This window comes from Hypanus sabinus, chromosome 1 (genome assembly GCF_030144855.1).
Source record: "Hypanus sabinus isolate sHypSab1 chromosome 1, sHypSab1.hap1, whole genome shotgun sequence".
Classification (NCBI taxonomy): domain Eukaryota; kingdom Metazoa; phylum Chordata; class Chondrichthyes; order Myliobatiformes; family Dasyatidae; genus Hypanus; species Hypanus sabinus.
In genome coordinates this window covers 19159265-19177419 of record NC_082706.1, presented here as the reverse complement: position 1 = coordinate 19177419, position 18155 = coordinate 19159265, and the positions used below count along the sequence as shown (strand labels likewise).

Below are 18155 nucleotides of genomic sequence, written 5' to 3'. Positions count from 1 at the left end.
ATTGTCCCGTGATTAGGTTAGGGATTACAAGCGCGAAAAGATCTGCAGATGCTAGAAATCCAAGGCAAAATGCACAAAATGCCAGAGGATTTCAGCAGGTCTGGCAGCATTTGTGGGAATGAAGAAACAGTCAACGCTTTGGATCCGGGATTGTTAGGGGTTATGGAGGCAGCATGTCTTAAAGGGTCAAGGGGCCGACCTCTCGCTGTATCACTAAATAAATGAATAAATACTTCAAGCGTAAATTCCCAGGAATGAAAGGGTTATCATACATTTGATGGCTCTGGGTCTGTGCTTGCTGGAATTCAGAAGGATTGGGGGTGGGGGGGGGGGCGGTATTTCATTGAAACCTTCTGAATGTTGAAAGGCCTAGACAGAGTAGATGTGGAAAGGAGTTTCCCATGGTAGGGGAGTCTAGGACAAATGGCACAGCCTCAGGATAGAGGGGTGCTCTTTCAAAACAGAAATACAGAATAATTTCTTTAGCCAAAGGGTGGTGAATTTGTGGAATTTGTTGCCACTTGCAGCTGTGGAGGCCAGGTCATTGGGTGTATTTAAGGCAGAGATTGATAGCTTCTTGATTGGACATGGCATCAAAGGTTATAGGGAGAAGGCCGGGAACTGGGATTAAGGTGGAGGAAAAAAGGATCAGCGATGATTGAACGGTGGAGCAGACTTGATGGGCCAGATGGCCTAAATCTGCTCCCATGTCTTATGGTCCTGTGGTCTAAATTCAAAACTATCTCAGGCCTGAACCTCAGTCTAAGTTTCACTTTAACAACACCTGCATTTCAGCTAGTTCCTTTAATGTACCTCCAGTAGCAAAAAGACATTCTAAAGCCCTGCAGAGGAACATTTCTTACCAAGACAAAATTAATGCAAGCCACATTAAATCTAATGATTAAAAGTTTGGGTAATCTACAGGGCATCTTTAAGAAGAAAATGGGGGCAAAGGAGGCTGAGTTAGAGAGGGAGCAAGTTAGAGACACCAAAGGATTACTAATTAATGTTGGTGTCAGTAGGCACAAGAACGACAGGAAGGTGGGATTTGCCTTCATGATTATGAACACAAAAGATCACCTACCAAGTAGGTGCTGTGCAGGAAGATAGGAGGCGTAGATGAAGTGAACAGCCCAAGACTTTTTCCCCAGAGTGGAAATAGCTAAATCGATAGGGAAGAATTTCAATGTGATTGAAGGAAATTATAGGGTCCATGTTAGAGGCAAGTTTTTTTTTAACAGAGAGAGGGGTGGATGCGTGGAACGTCCTGGTGTTCCATAAGATGATGGTAGAAACAGCTACGTTAGATAAATTTTTTAAAAAACTCTTAGATAGGCAGTTAGGTGACAGAAAAATGGAAGGGAAATGCAGGAGGGAAGGGTTAGATTAATCCTGGAGTAGGTTATAAAGTTGGCCCAACATTGTGGGCTGAAGGGCCTGTACTGAGCAGTAGTGTTCTATGTTCTCCCCCACCCACTCACCCACTCACCTATAACCTGACAACTTGTACTTCTTCCCTTCCCTTCCCTCTCCATCTGACTCGCTGAGTCCCTCCAGCATTTCTGAGTGTTTCTCAGGAAGGTGGTTCAGCTGGAGGAGATTTCAGAGATGGGGAAATTGCTACAGCTTAGGGCAAGGAGTGGAGGAGTTGAGGTGATCTCATTCATGGAGAGATTTCTATAGCAGATCAACTGAGCGAGTTCAAAACTGCTTATCCAGTGTAAAGGAGAAAATTAGACAGCGTTTCTGCTCCTGATTGTCATCTTGTGACCTCTCCCATGTGATGAATGTCAGTCTTCAACATTGAGAAACAAAGGCAAATTGAGAGAGAAAAACAGGTCAGCTGTACAAAAAGAAGTCAAAAAAATGTCAAAAGCAAATTTATTATCAACATGCGATATACTTCCTTGAGATTCATTTTCTTGCATGTGTTTACAGGAAAATAAAGAAATAGAATGGAATTTATGAAAAATTGTAAACAAACACTGATAAACAACCAATGTGCCCAAAAGAGACAAATTGAACACATAAATAAAAATTACCGAGAACATGCATTGTAGAGACCTTGTAGAGTCTGTAGGTTATGGAATCAGTTCATTTTCAGAGATGAGGAGAATGGAGTTATCCACGCTGATTCAGGAGTCTGATGGTTGTAGGATAATAACTGTAACTGAACCTCATGGTATGGGACCTCAAGCTTCTGTACCTCCTGCCCGATGGCAGTAGCGAGACGAGAACATGATCTGTGGTGAGGAAGCTTGATGATGGATGCTGCTTTCTAGTGGCAGTAATGTGCTCAGTGGTGGTGAGAGCTTTGCTGGTGATGGACTGAGCTGTATCCTCCACTTTCTGTAGACTTTTCTGTTCCAGTGCATTCCTGTGCAAAGATTTTATTGCTAATGTTATAGGGCAGGGCACTCCATGCAACGTTTTTTTTCCCTGTTGAAGTGGTGTGTTCTGTTCTCAGTGTTTGGGTAACTGTGAAAGATAACGGAAAGCTTAGGAAAGTTGTGTCAGCCAATCAGGTGGGTGGAACTGGCAGAAGGTTCTAGAGAAAGCTGGGGAGAGTTTTTGTGATGGACACTGAGCTGGGTCAAGGTCTTTTTCGGCAGAAGATGGAGAGAGAAAAAGGTCAACAGAACCAGACGTAGGATTCAATCAAGCGGGAATGCGCAATTCGATGGAGGTGGGGGGAGTTCTGCCAGGGATTGGTGAAGATGAGGTGATTCCATGAGTACCTTGGGCACAACAGATTTTGCAAGATTTGAGCTCCAGCCTGTGCACATGTGACTGTTTAATTACAATGGACCCTTTTTGTTTATTTTACTTTCTTTTCTTTATTAACTCTTTGGTTAAGTTAATATTCATAAATATACCTTCTTTATAATTGTATGTAGTGCACAATGTATTACTTCTTGCCAACAGGTGATTGCATGGAGCAGTAAATCACACAATATTCACACAAACTGGAGTTTGGGTGGGCAACACATCCCGATGTCAAAGGTTTGGTGGGACCCAAGTCATATCTACCCTGGACATAAGTGAGTCTGAGAAAGGTGGCTTTCTCGACACTGAGCTAATGAGGGGCTAACAAGCTGCATCTCTAGAGACAGCTGCTAAAAAGGGGTTTTATGTGTTTCCATACCAAACCTTGACGTTACCAGGCCTTCTTCCTCTGACATCTTATTTTTTCAGTCCTGATGAATGTTCTCGGCCCAAAACATCGACTGTTTACTCTTTTCCATGGATGCTGCCTGCCCTGCTGAGTTCTTCCAACATGTTGTTTGTATTGCCTTAATGTTACCTGTCAGTATACTCTCCATTGTGCATCTACTGAAGTTTTTTGAGGTTTCAGATGACTTGCCAAATCTATGCAAACTTCTAAGAAAGCAGAGGTACTGTTGTTCCTTGTGATGGCATTTGCATGCTAGTCCCAGGACAAATCATCTGATATGATAATGTCAAGGAATTAATGATTACTGACCCTCTCTACCTCCAATCCCCTATTAAGGACTGGTTCATGGACCTGCAGCTTCATGCTCCTGTAACTAATTATCAGCTCCTTGTTTCTAAGAAGGCAGAAGTTCTATTTATAGAGTACCTTCTGCAGTGTCCCAATGATCCAAAACACTTTACAAAAGGAATGAGGGATAATGGAATTGCATTAGTTTGGGAAGTCAAGTATACAAGGACATTTTGGCTGACTAAGGAACAGATGACGAAAGACCAGGATTTCAAATCTGACTCCATATAATCCCTGGGCCTAGGCCACTGAACTGATGAAGCAAATGAGTGTTTTGTCTCTCTGTGATGGGAGGCAGAGGTGAAACAGTAGAAGGGGCGCACAACATCCCGACCAATCGACCACACCTCTGCCAACCAACATTTAAGCCATCTCCCAGGTTGGTAAGTCAATTGGCTGCTAAAAATTGCCTCTGGCATGTAGGTGAGTGGTAGAATTAATAGGGAATTGAGGGGAATCAGCTTCAAGTTCATCGTCACTGACATACAGTGCAAAAACATTAAAAATATATATGTAATTTCTGAAATAAAGAAGTAGTACAGAGAAGTGTATGAGGTAGTTGTCAGAAACACACTGAGTCTCAGCAATTTGCAGAACGGTAAACTTTATTTTTCGAGTCTGCAGAGTCGGACCCAACCAGCTCCTGCTAGATTGAGTGCCGAATTACACTTTGCACAGTTTTTTATACCCTACTTGTTTCCGACTTTGTGAGTTGCACCCATGTGAGGTGCAGACATTCTTCCTTAATCTCATTACAAAATTACAAATGTGATAACCCTTTGGCCCACTTATCAGCCTCAGCGCATTAACACCGTTATTGTTCAACCGTTAAGCATGTCTTCCCGTTACCCGTATCGCTTCTTTAATCAGCAAGCTATTGTTTCATCCTGATTTTGCAAATTGGTTTATACGTTGCCCTGCAAGTTGCTTTGCACGTTCTTTCTGTGTCAGCACATTCTAAATGGACTCCTTAAGTACCGTCTTTAATTTAATCATTTCTCTCAGTAGTGTTCGTGGGTTCATGACGGTTCAGAAATCAGATGTGGAGGGAAGAAACTGTTCTTAAATTATTGAGTGTGGCTTTTCAGGCTTCTGTACCTTCTCCCTGATGGTAATAAAGAGAGGAGGATGTGTCCTGGATGGTTCAAAATTCAACTTATATTTATTATCTAATTATGTAAACAGTATACAACCTTGAGGTTCATTGTCTTGCAGGCAATGAACAAGAGGGTTCTTACTAACGGATACTCGAGGAAATCTGCAGATGCTGGAAATTCAAGCAACACACACAAAATGCTGGTGGAACACAGCAGGCCAGGCAGCATCTTTAGGTCTCAGCCCGAAATGTCGACTGTACTTCTTCCTATAGATGCTGACTGGCCTGCTGCGTTCCACCAGCATTTTGTGTGTGTTGCTCTTACTAATGGATGCTACTTTCTTAAGGCACCAGCTCTTGAATATGTCCTTGATGGTGGGGAGGGTTGTACCCATGATGGATCCTGAGATCCTGTACGTTGGAGGCTCCATGTCAGCCGGTGATGTTAGAATTTCTCTCCACCGCGCATCTATAGGAATTAGCAGGTCTCTGGTGATATACCAAATCTTCTCAAACTCGGAGCACCCAGAGCCACAGGTAAATGTGCGCAAACTCCACACAGTCAAGCCCTAAGGTTGGGATTGATCCTGGGACACTTGCCCTGTGTAACAGTGTCTCCACCAACTTTAAACCACTGTGATGCCTTTTTAAGGTAGCACTGGAGCCCCACCACCAAAGAGAAAGAGTTTTCATCCGGCTACAGATCCATTCCTTTCAAAATCCTCAGGGGTTTCAACAGGAAATGGTGGCTTCCTGTTTCAGGAAAATTCATTCATAGTGTGACTGTTAGCACAAAAGAGGTGTGAATGCTCCCCTTTACCAGTCAATTGAAAGCACAACTATCTGCAGGAGCCATTTCCTGAAACTTTTGCCAGTGTGAAGCGGACATTGTGATGTAGTGTCAATGTAAATCAATGTAAAACACGCCCACCTCAAACTGGTTCTCCCAGGTCAGTGAAGTGATTATTGCACAGAAAAATCTTTTCTTGTTTCAGAACTCTATTTATATAATATGCAGCGTAAAGCCAATGGTGCATGATCTTTTGTGGGTTTATTTTCTGTTAATCCAATACATTATTTTACATTACCTCATACAGACATTGAAAACTACAGCTCAGAAACCAGCCCTTCGACCCATCTACTTCATGCTGAACCATGCCTAATTCCATCGATCTGCACCTGGACCATAGCTCTCCATACTCCTCCCATCCATGTAACCAATGGAAATCAGAATCAGGCTTAATATTGAATTGACTTTATTACTTATATCCTTCACATACATGAGGAGGTATAATCTTTACGTTACGTCTCTGTCTAAATGTGCAATGTGCAATCATAGTAATTTATAATAAATAGAGTAGTCAATGTAACATAGAAATGCACTCATATCAGCGTGAGTTAATCAGTCTGATGGCCTGGTGGAAGAAGCTGTCCTGGAGCCTGTTGGTCCTGGCTTTTAAGCTGCAGTACCGCTTCCCGGATGGTAGCAGCTGGAACAGTTTGTGATTAGAGTGACCCAGGTCCCCAAAGATCCTACGGGCCCTGTTTACCCACCTGTCTTTGTAAATGTCCTGAATCATGGGAAGTTCACAACTACAGATGCACTCAGCTGTCTGCACCCCTCTCTGCAGAATCCTGCGATTAAGGGAGGTACAGTTCCCATACCAGGGAGTGGTATAACTAGCATATTTCATGAAATTTGTTAACTTTATGGCAGAAGTACAATGAAATACATGATAATGGAGAGAAAAAGAGAATGTGAATTACAGTATGCATATTACATAGTTAAATTGAATAAATAGTGCAAAAATTTGAATTTTAAAAAAGTAGTGAGGTCGTGTCCAAGGGTTCAATGTCCATTCAGAAATCAGATGGCAGAGGGGAAGAATCAGTTCCTGAATAACTGAGTGTGTGCCTTCAGACTTCTGTGCCTCCACCTTCCTGATGGTAGCACTGAGAAGAGGGCAATTCCTGGGTGGTGGAAGTACATAACGATGGACGTCACCATTATCTATGCAAGTTTCTCTTAAATATTGAAATTGAACCCAAATCCACCACTTCTGCTGGCAGCTCATTCCACACTCGTGCCACTCTCTGAGTGAAGAAGCCCCCCTCATGTTCCCCGTATACAATTCACCTTTCACCTTTAACCCATGACCCCTAGTTTTAGTCTCACCCAGCCTCAATGAAAACCTCACGTTTCCACTTCAAACAATGCCATGAGCATCCGAGAAAATATGACACGGAGCCCAGTTTCCTTGTGTCCTGTGGCAGCAGGTGTATCTGTTGAGTGCACCACCAAACATCAAAGTACATTTATCATCAAAGAATGTATGAATTAAGCAGCCTTGAGATTTGTCTGCTCATGGGCAGCCGCAAAGCAGGGAACACAAAAGAACCCAATTTAAAAAATAAAGACCAACCTCCAACGCACAGAGAAAGAGAAAAAGAAGCACAAATAATGCAAGCAATAGAAGTGACCAGAACAGCTTTGAGTCCTTAGATCCAAGTCCCCCAAGCTGCAGAATCCATCATATTAGCGGGGCAAGTTGTCGCAAAGTTTGGAGACACAAAGCATAGCAGTCGGCAGCAGTCTCACAGACTCAGCAGTGTGAAGAGAGGAGCCCTCGGTCTATCTGGGCAAGCGTTTAAATTGTCCGAACAGCAGATTGTACCTTGTATTAGGACCTGTGTTCTTCTGCGGTGAGTTGCTCCAGGCCTAGAACACGCCACCCAGCGATTCACTTTGGGCCTAGATTTCACGACTGAAGAAGCCGTTCTCACCCTCTCCGAATTGGCTTCCTGCTTAGAGCGACCCACTATCGCACCCCGGTTAGTTGGACGGGCGTTGACATGGGTTCGTTGACTGTTCACAATAGTGATAGGGGAGGGGAAGAAGCTGTTCCTGAATCGTTGAGGATTTCAAAGAGATGATAAAATTGACCTTGAACGCTGAACCTTTTTAGTGCCATGGCCCCTCATCATTAACCGAGGGGGTCTGTGGAGCCCAGGTTGGGAACCCCTGCCGAGGACTCAGCACTTCACAGCCATCAAACAGTTAATGCGATTTCACCGTCAGAGAGTCGGGTGAACCACAGAGACATTGTGCAGAAGCCACCAGAGCTGAGATGAGCTTTGCTGTCATTCAGTATTGAAATGTCAAGTCAAGTTTATTGACATTATGTCCAGAGTATTGTAATATACACAAATATGTGTATACACAGGTGCAAAGAAAAGCTTACTTGGAGCAGCATTGGTTTGACATAACTTTAGAGATCAAATGTTCAAAAGAAGAACATAAATGATACAAAATCACAAAAAGTACTTACTGCCTGTTATGCCAGTACAGTTTAGGGCAGCAATGAACATCCGCCATCTCTGGCAGTGTTCAGGCCTTCCTTCATCATGTCAGTAGCTTCCTCTCAGTTTTCACTACTCTGTCTTGCAAGTCCCGGGTGGAGGCTCAGGAATACCGTTGCGCTCAAGTGTAGCATTCGTCTTTGCTGTTTCCGTTTTACTAGCCCTGAGCTTAACTTCCAAACCCGGTCTTAGTCTGGTCTCTACCCTTTGACTGTTTTGGAACGGGTGACCCTGCCAAAAGCCAAAGTATAAGGCCCTGACTCCAGCCAGCATAGCTCTCCAGGTCAGTGAAGCGCGCAAGCCTCCAAACCCTACAACGAGGTTGTGGTCCTCTCGGGGGGGGGGGGGGAAATCGCACAAGGAGGAACTCAATTTGAACAAAAAGGAAGCCAGTTGGATTGCAAAGTGTTGGTATTCTGAGATAGTGATTAGGATTGTTCAGAAAGCGAGTGGTTTTAGGGAAGTAGCTGTTCTTGAACCCGGTGGTGTGGAGCTGCTACCGACAGTAGCTGTGAGAAGTTGCATGGCCCAAATGGTGAGGGTCTTTAACGGACTTGGCTAGAACAATGAGTGAGGGCTTTCCTGTGTTGACACATTTCCCAGGTTTATCTATTTATTGATTGATTTATTGATATACAGCACGGAGTAGACCCTTCTGCCTCTTTGAGCCATGCCACCCAACAAAACTCACTTTAACCCTAGCCTAGTCGTGACAGAGTTTGCAACGATTAATTAATCTACCAACCGGTACGTCTTTGGACAGTGAGAGGAAATCAGAGCACCTGAAGAAAACCCACGCGGTCACGGGGGAGAACGTACAAACTCCTTACAGGCAGATCTTACTGGCTCCCTCATCACCACCCATTAAGGTATGATGGAAGTTTCTGCCTGCACTTCTCTTTGTTTCGACTTAGAACCATAGTGCCTACACAGCATAGAAACAGGACCGAACAATTTGCAAGTCAGAAATGCAGCCGGAAACTGAGTTCCCACATAGCAGAAGGTACAGCAGCTGGCAAATCCTTCCCACCCGTCAAACACTTGCTTGTTTGTACAGTTGTACATGAGTCCGGCAAATTTTTTTTTTTGCATTCTGTGAGTGCAATTAGGCCATTCAGCCCATTGAGCCTGCCCTGTCATTTCATCAATGCTGATCCATTTTCCTCTCAGCCCCAATCTCCTGCCTTCTTCCCGTAACCTATCACACTCTGACTAATCAAGAACCTATTAACTGCCACCTTAAACACACCCAATGACCTGGCCTAAGTTTTGTAAGCTGGGGAGGACATGTAGTGCCTTTCCTAAACTCAGGATATCCCAAAGTACCTGCCAGCAAACAAGGTCCTGCAGAAGTGCAGCCAGCATTGTAAAGGAAGGTCCTCATCGTCCAACTTGCACATAAGAAATGTAATATTGTATTAGATAGATAATCTGTTTATAATGTTGAGTGAGCAATAATCGTTGGCCACAAGGGTCGACTCAGGAATCTCTCCCCTGACGTTGAGAGTGACGGTAAGCAGACTAAGGATATCTGAAGTTTATGCCTCCACTTCACACTCGAAGGCCAGCCATGTGGGTGTGGAATGAAGGACATCTGTAATCTAGGCCTCTGCTCCAATCCCCAGTGACGTGGATGTGTGATGAAGTATGTCCGTGGATACAAGGCTGTAGCAGGACGGTGGGTCCCAGGATTGCATGTCTATACAACCCTGAGGTATAAGGGCCTGTGAGTCAACGAGGCCAGAGTTCCGAGTCCAATCGTCAGCTAGTCCAGGAGTCAATATTGAAGATCAAAGCCTGAGGGCCAGTCAGAAGTCTGGAATTTGAAGGCCAATGGCCAAAGGCTTGGGAATGGAGACAGAAGCCTGTCCTGGGGCTGGTACACAGTCCATGAGCAGGCTGCCCTCCAGCACACTCTTAGGTTGTGTTGGTTGTTATCACAAACAACACAGTTCACTGCAGGTTTCGATGTACATGTGATGAATAAATGAATCTGAATCAGAAGATATTAGGAGATATGGGGAAAAGCAAAGTGTAGTTAAGATGAAGATCAGTTGTGATCTCATTATGGTATAGGCTACGGGACTGAGTGATCTCCATTCAGTGACTTAGGCGTTCTGCTCCCATTTCTGGAGTGAGAACTGAAACCCCACAACTTCTTTATTCTGTGTCATTCATCAGGCTGCAACATAGCGTGCCCACAACTCACTAACCCTAACGGTAGCATGACCTAGTGCTTAGCGTGATCCTATTACAGCTCCGGGTGTTCCAGTGCTTAGAGTCCAATTCCAGTGCTGTCTGGCCTTGGACTTGTACGTTTTCCCCAAGAATGCGTGGTTTGCCTCTGAGTGTCCAGGTTTCCTCCCACGTCCAAAGACGTACCAGTTGGTAGGTGAGTTGGTCATTGTGAACTGTCCTGTGATCAGGCTAGGAATAAATTGGGGGAGGGGGGTTGCCGGGCAGTGCAGCCCAAAGGGCAGTAAGGGCCTATTCCACGCAGTATCTCAATAAGTGAAAAATAAATAAATGACCCCCCCCCCCCACCCCAGTCCCCAGGACTCGGTTCCCAGCCATCACTGGGCCTGTTCCACTTAGGGAGGCACAGAACTGTTTGCTTTCTTGAGCCTCCAACCTGATGGCATGAACATCAACTTCTCAGACTCCTGGTAACTGTCCCCCCCACCCCGCCATCTCCTTCGTCATTCCCCATTCCCATTTCCCTCTTTCACATTATCTCCTTACCTGCCCATCACCTCCGTCTGGTGCTCCTCCCCCTTCCCTTTCTCCCATGTCCTTCTGTCCTTTCCTATCAGATTTCCCTTTCTCCAGCCCTTTACTTCTTTCACCAATTGTCTTCCCAGCTCTTTACTTCACCCCGCTCCCTCACCTGGTTTCACCTATCACCTACCTCCTTGTACTTCTTCCTCCCCCCCTCCACCTTCTCACTCTAACTTCTCATCTCTTTCTCCAGTCCTGATGTAGGGTCTCGGACTGGAACCTCGACTGTTCACTCCCTTCTATGGACGTTGAGTTCCTCCGGCGTTTTGAGGGTGCTGCCTTGCGATATGCTTTAAACCTGGCTGTGGGCGTACGGTCTGCGACACAGATGTTTTCAAACCACATTGAGACGGAGGAGGATCAGTAGCAGTTAGACAGCAGCCTCGGTAGGACGACAGTCTCCACTGTCGAACTATACAAACCGCCTCGTCTAAAGGCGAGAGCAACAGCGTAGCATCTCTTTGAAACATTAATAGGCGAGCTCTATTACACTTATCAATGAATGGGGCTCTGTTACACAATGGCTCAGATCACAGCTGAGGCAGCCCACAGTGCACAATGTACAGGATATGTTGCTCTATCATTACTAATTGCTGAAGTGCATGCAGCTAGTCCTGAAGGAGGAGTGGGGGATGGGAGATTATGCTGTTCCCAACTCAGGTTTTCAGCTGTTGTTAGGGTTGCTCAGAAATCCATTTAAAAAAAGCACTTAAAAAAAAATAGACATAAGAGGTACTGCAGATGCTGGCAACCTGGAGCAACACACACACACACACACACACACACACACACACACACACACACACACAATGTGCTGGAGGAGCTCAGCAGGTCAGGCAGCATCCATGGGAAAAAGCAGTTGACATTTCATCAGGGTCTCGGCCCGAAATGTCGACTGCTTATTCCCATCCATAGATGCTGCCTGATCTGCTGGGCTCCTCCAGCATGTTGGCTGTGTTGCTGTTTTTTTAAGTTATTTTCCATCTGGAAGTGCTGCCGCCTGGTTGCCTGGGTTGTGGCAAGCTCCTGTGTACTTCAGCGAGTCGGGCAGCATCTGTGAAGGGAAGTGGACGGCTGATATTTGGGGTTGAGGCCCTGTATCGGTCTACTTCAGCTTCAGTGCACCCAACAGGCCTCTAACATATCACTAGAAATTGATTGAAAATGGAAGATCCTATATGCATCTCACTGAGTCGTGCAGCAGGAAAGCAGGCCTTTCAGGCCATCAAGTTCCCATTGACTATCCCCAACTCTCTCCCTTTACTCTATGATCAACTGTCCTCTCCTATCAGATTCCTTCTTCTTCAGCCCTTTACCTCTTCCACCTATCACTTTCCAGCTTCTCACAACTCACCCCCTCACCCCACTTTCTCACCTTTCAGGTATACTCCACCTCACTCCCCCCTTCGTATTTTTTATGGCTTCTGCCCACTTCCCTTCCAGTCCAGATGAAGGGTCTCTGCCTGAAACACAGGCTGTTCATTTCCTTCCATAGGCACTGCCTATCCTGCTGTTCCTTCAGCATTTTCTGTGTGTTGTCTACTTGTACCAGTTCCATTTTATTTTCTCAGACTCAACCACTTCCCCTCACACAAAAAACAATCCACAGAGGCCGGTGAATGTGCACGACCAGGGGGCGAGGAAGGAGACCAGAGCACGCGGAGGGAACCCACATGGCCACAGAGAGAAACCCAAAGGTCACATGTTTAACGCTTGAGGTCAGGTCACCAGATCAGACCCAGATTCCAATCACTGGATCACCAGGCATCATCTATGGTTCGGGTTCCGATTAGGTTTTCTGAGTCAGGTTTATTATCACTGACATGTGTTGTGAAATGTGTTGTCTTCAGGCACAGTACAGTGCAATACATAAAATAATACTTACTATAAGTTACAATAAAAATAAATGGGTAGCGCCTAGCCGTATGTCAAGTGTAGAGCGAGTGGAACAGTGGCTGAGCAAGGATCTTTGAAATGCACCTGTGGTGATTGTCGGCAAAAAAGTTGTTATTTCTGATCTAGTTCTTCAGCGAGGAAGTCAAAAATCCAGTTGCAGGGAAAAGTGCAGAGGCTTCAACAAGTTTTGAAGCTGGTTGATTGGAACTGAGTGAATGTTGAGCTGTAGTTGATAAAGAGCAGCCTGAGGTAGGTATTTCTTTTGCCCAGGGTAGTTCAATCCTGAGCGGAGAGCCAGTGAGATTGCATCCGTGAGGACCTATTGTGGTGGTAGGCCCAATTTTGTGTGTGTTAGAGGCTTACCATTACCGGTGCGGCAGAAGAATTCCTCTTGTATACCAGAAGATGATTAGTGCATTTGAAGGGCTAGTTCTCAGTGACCAACTGTCAGACAGGATGCCATCATCACCGAGTGGAGGAGCAACACCTTATATTCCGTTAGGGTGGCCTCCAACCTGATGGGATGAACATCGATTTCTCTTTCCAGTAATTGTTTTTCCCTCCTCCCACCCTTCTTCCTCTTTTCCCCATGCTGGCCTTTTACCTCTTCTCACCTGCCTATCAGTTCCTCAGGTCTGCCCCTCCTTCCATTTCTCCTATGGTCTTCTCTTCTTTCCTATTAAATTCCTTCTTCTCTAGCCCTTGACCTTTCCCACCCACCTGGCTTCACCTATCACCTTCTAGCTATCCTCTTGCCCCCACCCCCCTACCATCTCTTTATGCTGGCATCTTCTCCCTCCCTGCCCTGTCCTGATGAAGGGTCTCAGCCCAAAACACCGGCTGTTTGTTCACTTGCATCGATGCTGCCTGACCTGCTGAGTTCCTCCAGCACTCTGTGTGTGTCCTAATCACAACCCGTTAAATCCTACTCACATCTCAATTACAGAGCAAGGGCAGATCAAATTTGATAAAAGCAACCACAGATCTCTCTATGCAGCCATGAGTAAAATAAAACACTGGATTTCTAAAGTAATTTCCACTCGCAAGTCTTAGGAAATATAAGCACATTAAACTCTGACCGCTGGAGTTAGTTTTTTCGTTCTGGGGGAAGGGGTGTTTTTTTTTGGTGGAGGGGGGAGGTTGATGTTCCTTTCCTGTTTTGTGTGAGGGGAGGGGTTGATGATCGGGATGCGGTTCTTTTTTGTGCAGGGGTGGGGGGTGGGTTTGATGTATCTCTGAATGCCTCTCATGTTCTTTCTTTGTTCCGTGGCTATCTGGAGAAGACAGATTTCAGAGGTGTGTACAGATACATTTTTTGATAATAATAAATGAACCTTTGAACCTTTGGAGTCAGGATCAACACCACAGCCCAGAAGGGAGTAAGGACGAACACCTTGGACTGCTGCAAGAGGACAGACATCCAACACATTCAGAAGATCAGTGGTGCTGGACTGATGAGTCTGCAGATAAAACCAAGATTGGGGCACGGTGACAAAAGTTATCGAAGCTTGCAGCATGATCTTTACAAGGTGGGAAAATGGGTGCAAGTACGGCAGATGGAGTTTAATGCAGACAAGTATGAGATGTTGCACTTTGGGAGGACAAACTAAGGTAGGACTTACACAGTAAATGATGGGGCTGTGAGGTGTGCTGCAGAACAAAAGAAGCTGGGAATACAGACCCATAAGTGCTTGAAAGTGGTAGCTAGAGTCATGAAGAGAGTTGTTGGCACATTGGCCTTCATTATCAAGGTATTGAAAACAGGAGTCAGGATGTTGTGTTGGAGTTGTACAAGATGTCAGCGATGCCAATTTGGTGCATTGTGTGCAGTTCTGGGCTGTTCACACGAATATTATGAACAAGCTGGAAAGAGTGCAGGGAAAACATTTATAAGGATGTTGCCAGCATTTCAGGACCTGAGTTATAGGGAAAATCTGAATAAGTTTGACTTTATTCCCTGGAGCATAAAAGAACGAGGGAAAATATTGTGGAGGGGTGAATGGGGTGAATGCATGCAGGCTTTTCCCCTTCAAGTTAGGTGGGATGAGAACTTGAGATCATAAGTTTGGGGTGAAGGTTGAAATATCTAAAGGAACCTGAGAGAGATCTTCTTCACTCAGAGGATGGTGTGAGTGTGGAATGAACTGCCAGCAGAAATGGGAGATGCAAGTTCAATTGTAACATTTAAGAAAAGTTTGGATAGATACATGGATGAGGGGGAAATGGGCAGGTAGATGGGACTAGGCCAGGCATGGGCAAACTACGGCCCACGGGCCATATGCGGCCCGTTAAGCTTTTTAATCCGGCCCGCAGAACTTGATGAAATTATATTAATAAACCTTGTTAACGTTTTCTCCCCGCAATTCTGGCGTTTTCCCAATAGATGACGCACTCTATATACATTGACCTTTGTTGAGGTGCAGCGTATTACTTCACATTTGCGCTTTACTTTGTGACCTTGTGGCAACCCATTTCCTGGCACATCCGATCCGGCTCACAATTAGCCAGCGTTCCAGCTAAGAGAGATCGCCTGCGGGGATTTGCGAGCACAGAGCTCCGCATACCGGCGCGCTCTCCCTGCTTTGTCATTGTGCGGGTCGTTGTTGAGTTTTGGCACAGGGGACAATTGAATAAGAAGGAGCAGGACAAGTAGACCTGCATCTCCTACCGTTTTTGAAATAAAGACAGTCAGGAGGAGAGTGATGATGATAATATCTTGAAGGATAACAGAATTTTCAGTGCTTTAAAATAATAACTGTTACTATTAAAAAAAGCTGTATTTTATTCATTTAATTTTCAGTGTTTTAAAAGTCATTTCAATAAATAGCTAAATACCATGGGACTTCAAAGACAGATATTTTGTTGTAATGCATTTGTTCATTTTCAATTGAAATTAAAGCACATGTTTTCTACATATCCCATGATATTTTATTTTCTCTTATGAGGTGTATTACCAAAACACTCCATCCATCTGCTCCTGATCCGGCCCCCCCGTCAAATTTTAGAACCCTTTGTGGCCCTCAAGTCAAAAAGTTTGCCCACCCCTGGACTAGGCAGAAGACCATTTGAGCACATACAATATTGCATGAAGGGTCTATTTCTGTGCTGGAACACTCTATGACTCTATTAGGTGTCATTTCCATTAACATTTCAACATACTTTTAATTAACTGTATTTAGATCTTACGCTGCTTTACTAAAATTTCCAGTGCACCTTGTAAATTGAAATGGCACACAAGAACTGGTGCTCTAGTGTGTTAAAGGGAGGGAGAGAAATGTTACTTTGTGGCGACCCATTTCCTGGCACATCCGAACCGGCTCACAATTAGATAGCCTACGGGGGTTTGCGAGCACAGAGCTTTGGAGCCTCTGCGCCACGGGGAGCAGGTTGAGGGAGGCTTAAAAGTGAGGCTGAGGATTTCGAATAAAGTTTTTTCCTTCGACTGCAGTTACCGACTCCGTGTCGTAATTTTAGCGCTGCATGTGGCACACCGCTACAACTTCATCAATCAGATCCTGAACCATCAGGAATTTCAAACAGCAACTTAAAAGACACTGCTGGAACTCAATGGATCAGAGAGCATCTATGGACGAAAATAACAGAGGATCTCAACATGAAACATTGGCTATGAACTTTCCTCCACTGATGCTCCCTGGCCCACTATGTTCCTCCAAATTCTTGTGTGTTGCTCCAGGTTCCTGCATCTACAGTCTCTACTGTCAGGATTTCCTAACAGTTGCATGGCAGATCGATGGTGTACAGCAAGGCAAGGAGAGTGTGTGGAAAGAGAAAACGAGTTAACGTTTTAGACCTGCAGCTCAGTTTTTCTCTCTCCACAGATTCTGCTTGGCCTGTTGACCATCTTCACTATTTTAAGCTTTTATTTTGAAGTTCCAGTTTTTTAAAAAAAATTGCATCAATATATTTTCATAAAACCAAGATTTCAAAGGTTTAAGAGAGGTTTGGATAGGTACATGGATGGTAGGGGTATGGAGGTCTATGGTCCCAGTGCAGGTTGATGGGAGTAGGCAGTTTAAATGGTTCAGCATGGACTAGATGGGCCAAAGGGCCTGTTTCTGGGCTGTACTTTTCTATGACTCTATGGGTCTAAGAGACTACAGGTGTTGGAATCCGGAGCATAATGTAAACTGCTGGGAAAACGCCTACATCTTATGCCTTATAAACTCAGAGGGTCAAGCAGCACTTGTGGAAGCACTCCTGGTGATATTAACTTTGGTATAACTATATTGATCAGGTCTCTAGGGGTAATTTTCCTGTTTGAGCAGTGTATTGTTTCTAACAGAGAGACTGAAGGAATAGAAGTTGGTATTGCAATTGGTTTATTATTGATACGTTACCGAGATACAGTGAAAAGCTTGTCTTACTTACTGTTCATACAGATCAAATCATTATACCAGATCCTGAACCATCAGGGACCTGGAAGAAGATGGCGTCAGCGAACAACGCGGCCAAGGGCGACATCCTTCACACGATTTGCCAAGCTACTTCTTTTGCTCTCAAATGTGGTTCTGCTGCTGGGAGAACCTGTGATCTACATTTTGGTGATGTGTTTTCAGGCCAATAGAGCAATCTGGTGCTTTGCCGTCCCCAAAGGAGGTCAGGGAGGGTTCCGGTGAAGTCTGTGGCCTCGAGGCCAAGAACCTGGAGGTGGGACGTGAGCCCGTGAGCTTCTTGGCTGTCTGGGGGAAGCTGAGTCTGGCATGTGTCGTGAAATTTGTTGTTCTGTGGCAGCAGTACATTACAACATGTAACAATAAAAGCTGTAAATTAGAGTAAAAAGTGTTTATATCTCATTAAAATAAATAAGTAGTGTGAGGAAAAAGTAGTGAGGTAGTGTTCATGGGTTCAGTGTTCATTCAGAAATCTGATAATGGAGGGGAAGAAACCGTTCCTGAATTGCTTTCCCTGTGGCTTTTATAAAGGACTTAATTAAACATCCATATAAAAAGCAGCATTTCCAGAAATGTAATAATCTTTTACTCCCGTTGTAAATTGGAGGGGTGGGGGAACCACTTTGTCAAGCACCTCTGCTCCATCCTCCAAAAGCTGAACTTCCTGGTGGCCCAACATTTTAATTCCGATTCCCATTCCTGTTCCCACATGTCGGTCCGTGGCCTCCTCTTGTGCTAAAATGAGGCCAGCCTCGGGGGAGGAGCAACACCTTGTATTCAATCTGGGTTCACTCTCCTGGCTTGCTGTGGCTCCATACTCTGTACATTTTTGGCCTTGGCAGGCTCGCTCAGCCATAAGCTGACAGGCCTGGCATCCATTCAGATGGGAAGCGTTCTGCAGCCAGCCACAGCAACAGCTGGGTCCGATCCCACTCCCAGCGGAGGACTTCCAGTTCTTGGGAGGCAGGAGCTTTTCCAGTGTATGACCGAGTCCTGTCTCCAGGGCAACTGGTTACTTGGAAACTGTGACAGGGAGAGGTGAGGTGTGGAGCTAGGAATCTAATCCCAGGCCGCTGAGGTCTTTGGAAAC

At 45.1% G+C, this 18155-nt stretch overlaps 1 long non-coding RNA gene across 1 annotated transcript; it reads left to right on the top strand.

Moving 5' to 3' along the window:
• Positions 1-10892: 10892 nt before the first annotated feature.
• On the top strand, positions 10893-17167 carry LOC132391708 (uncharacterized). Its single transcript, XR_009511328.1, has 3 exons — positions 10893-11143; positions 14008-14182; positions 17054-17167. It is a non-coding gene; the product is annotated as an uncharacterized LOC132391708 (long non-coding RNA).
• The last annotated feature ends 988 nt before the right edge of the window (positions 17168-18155 follow it).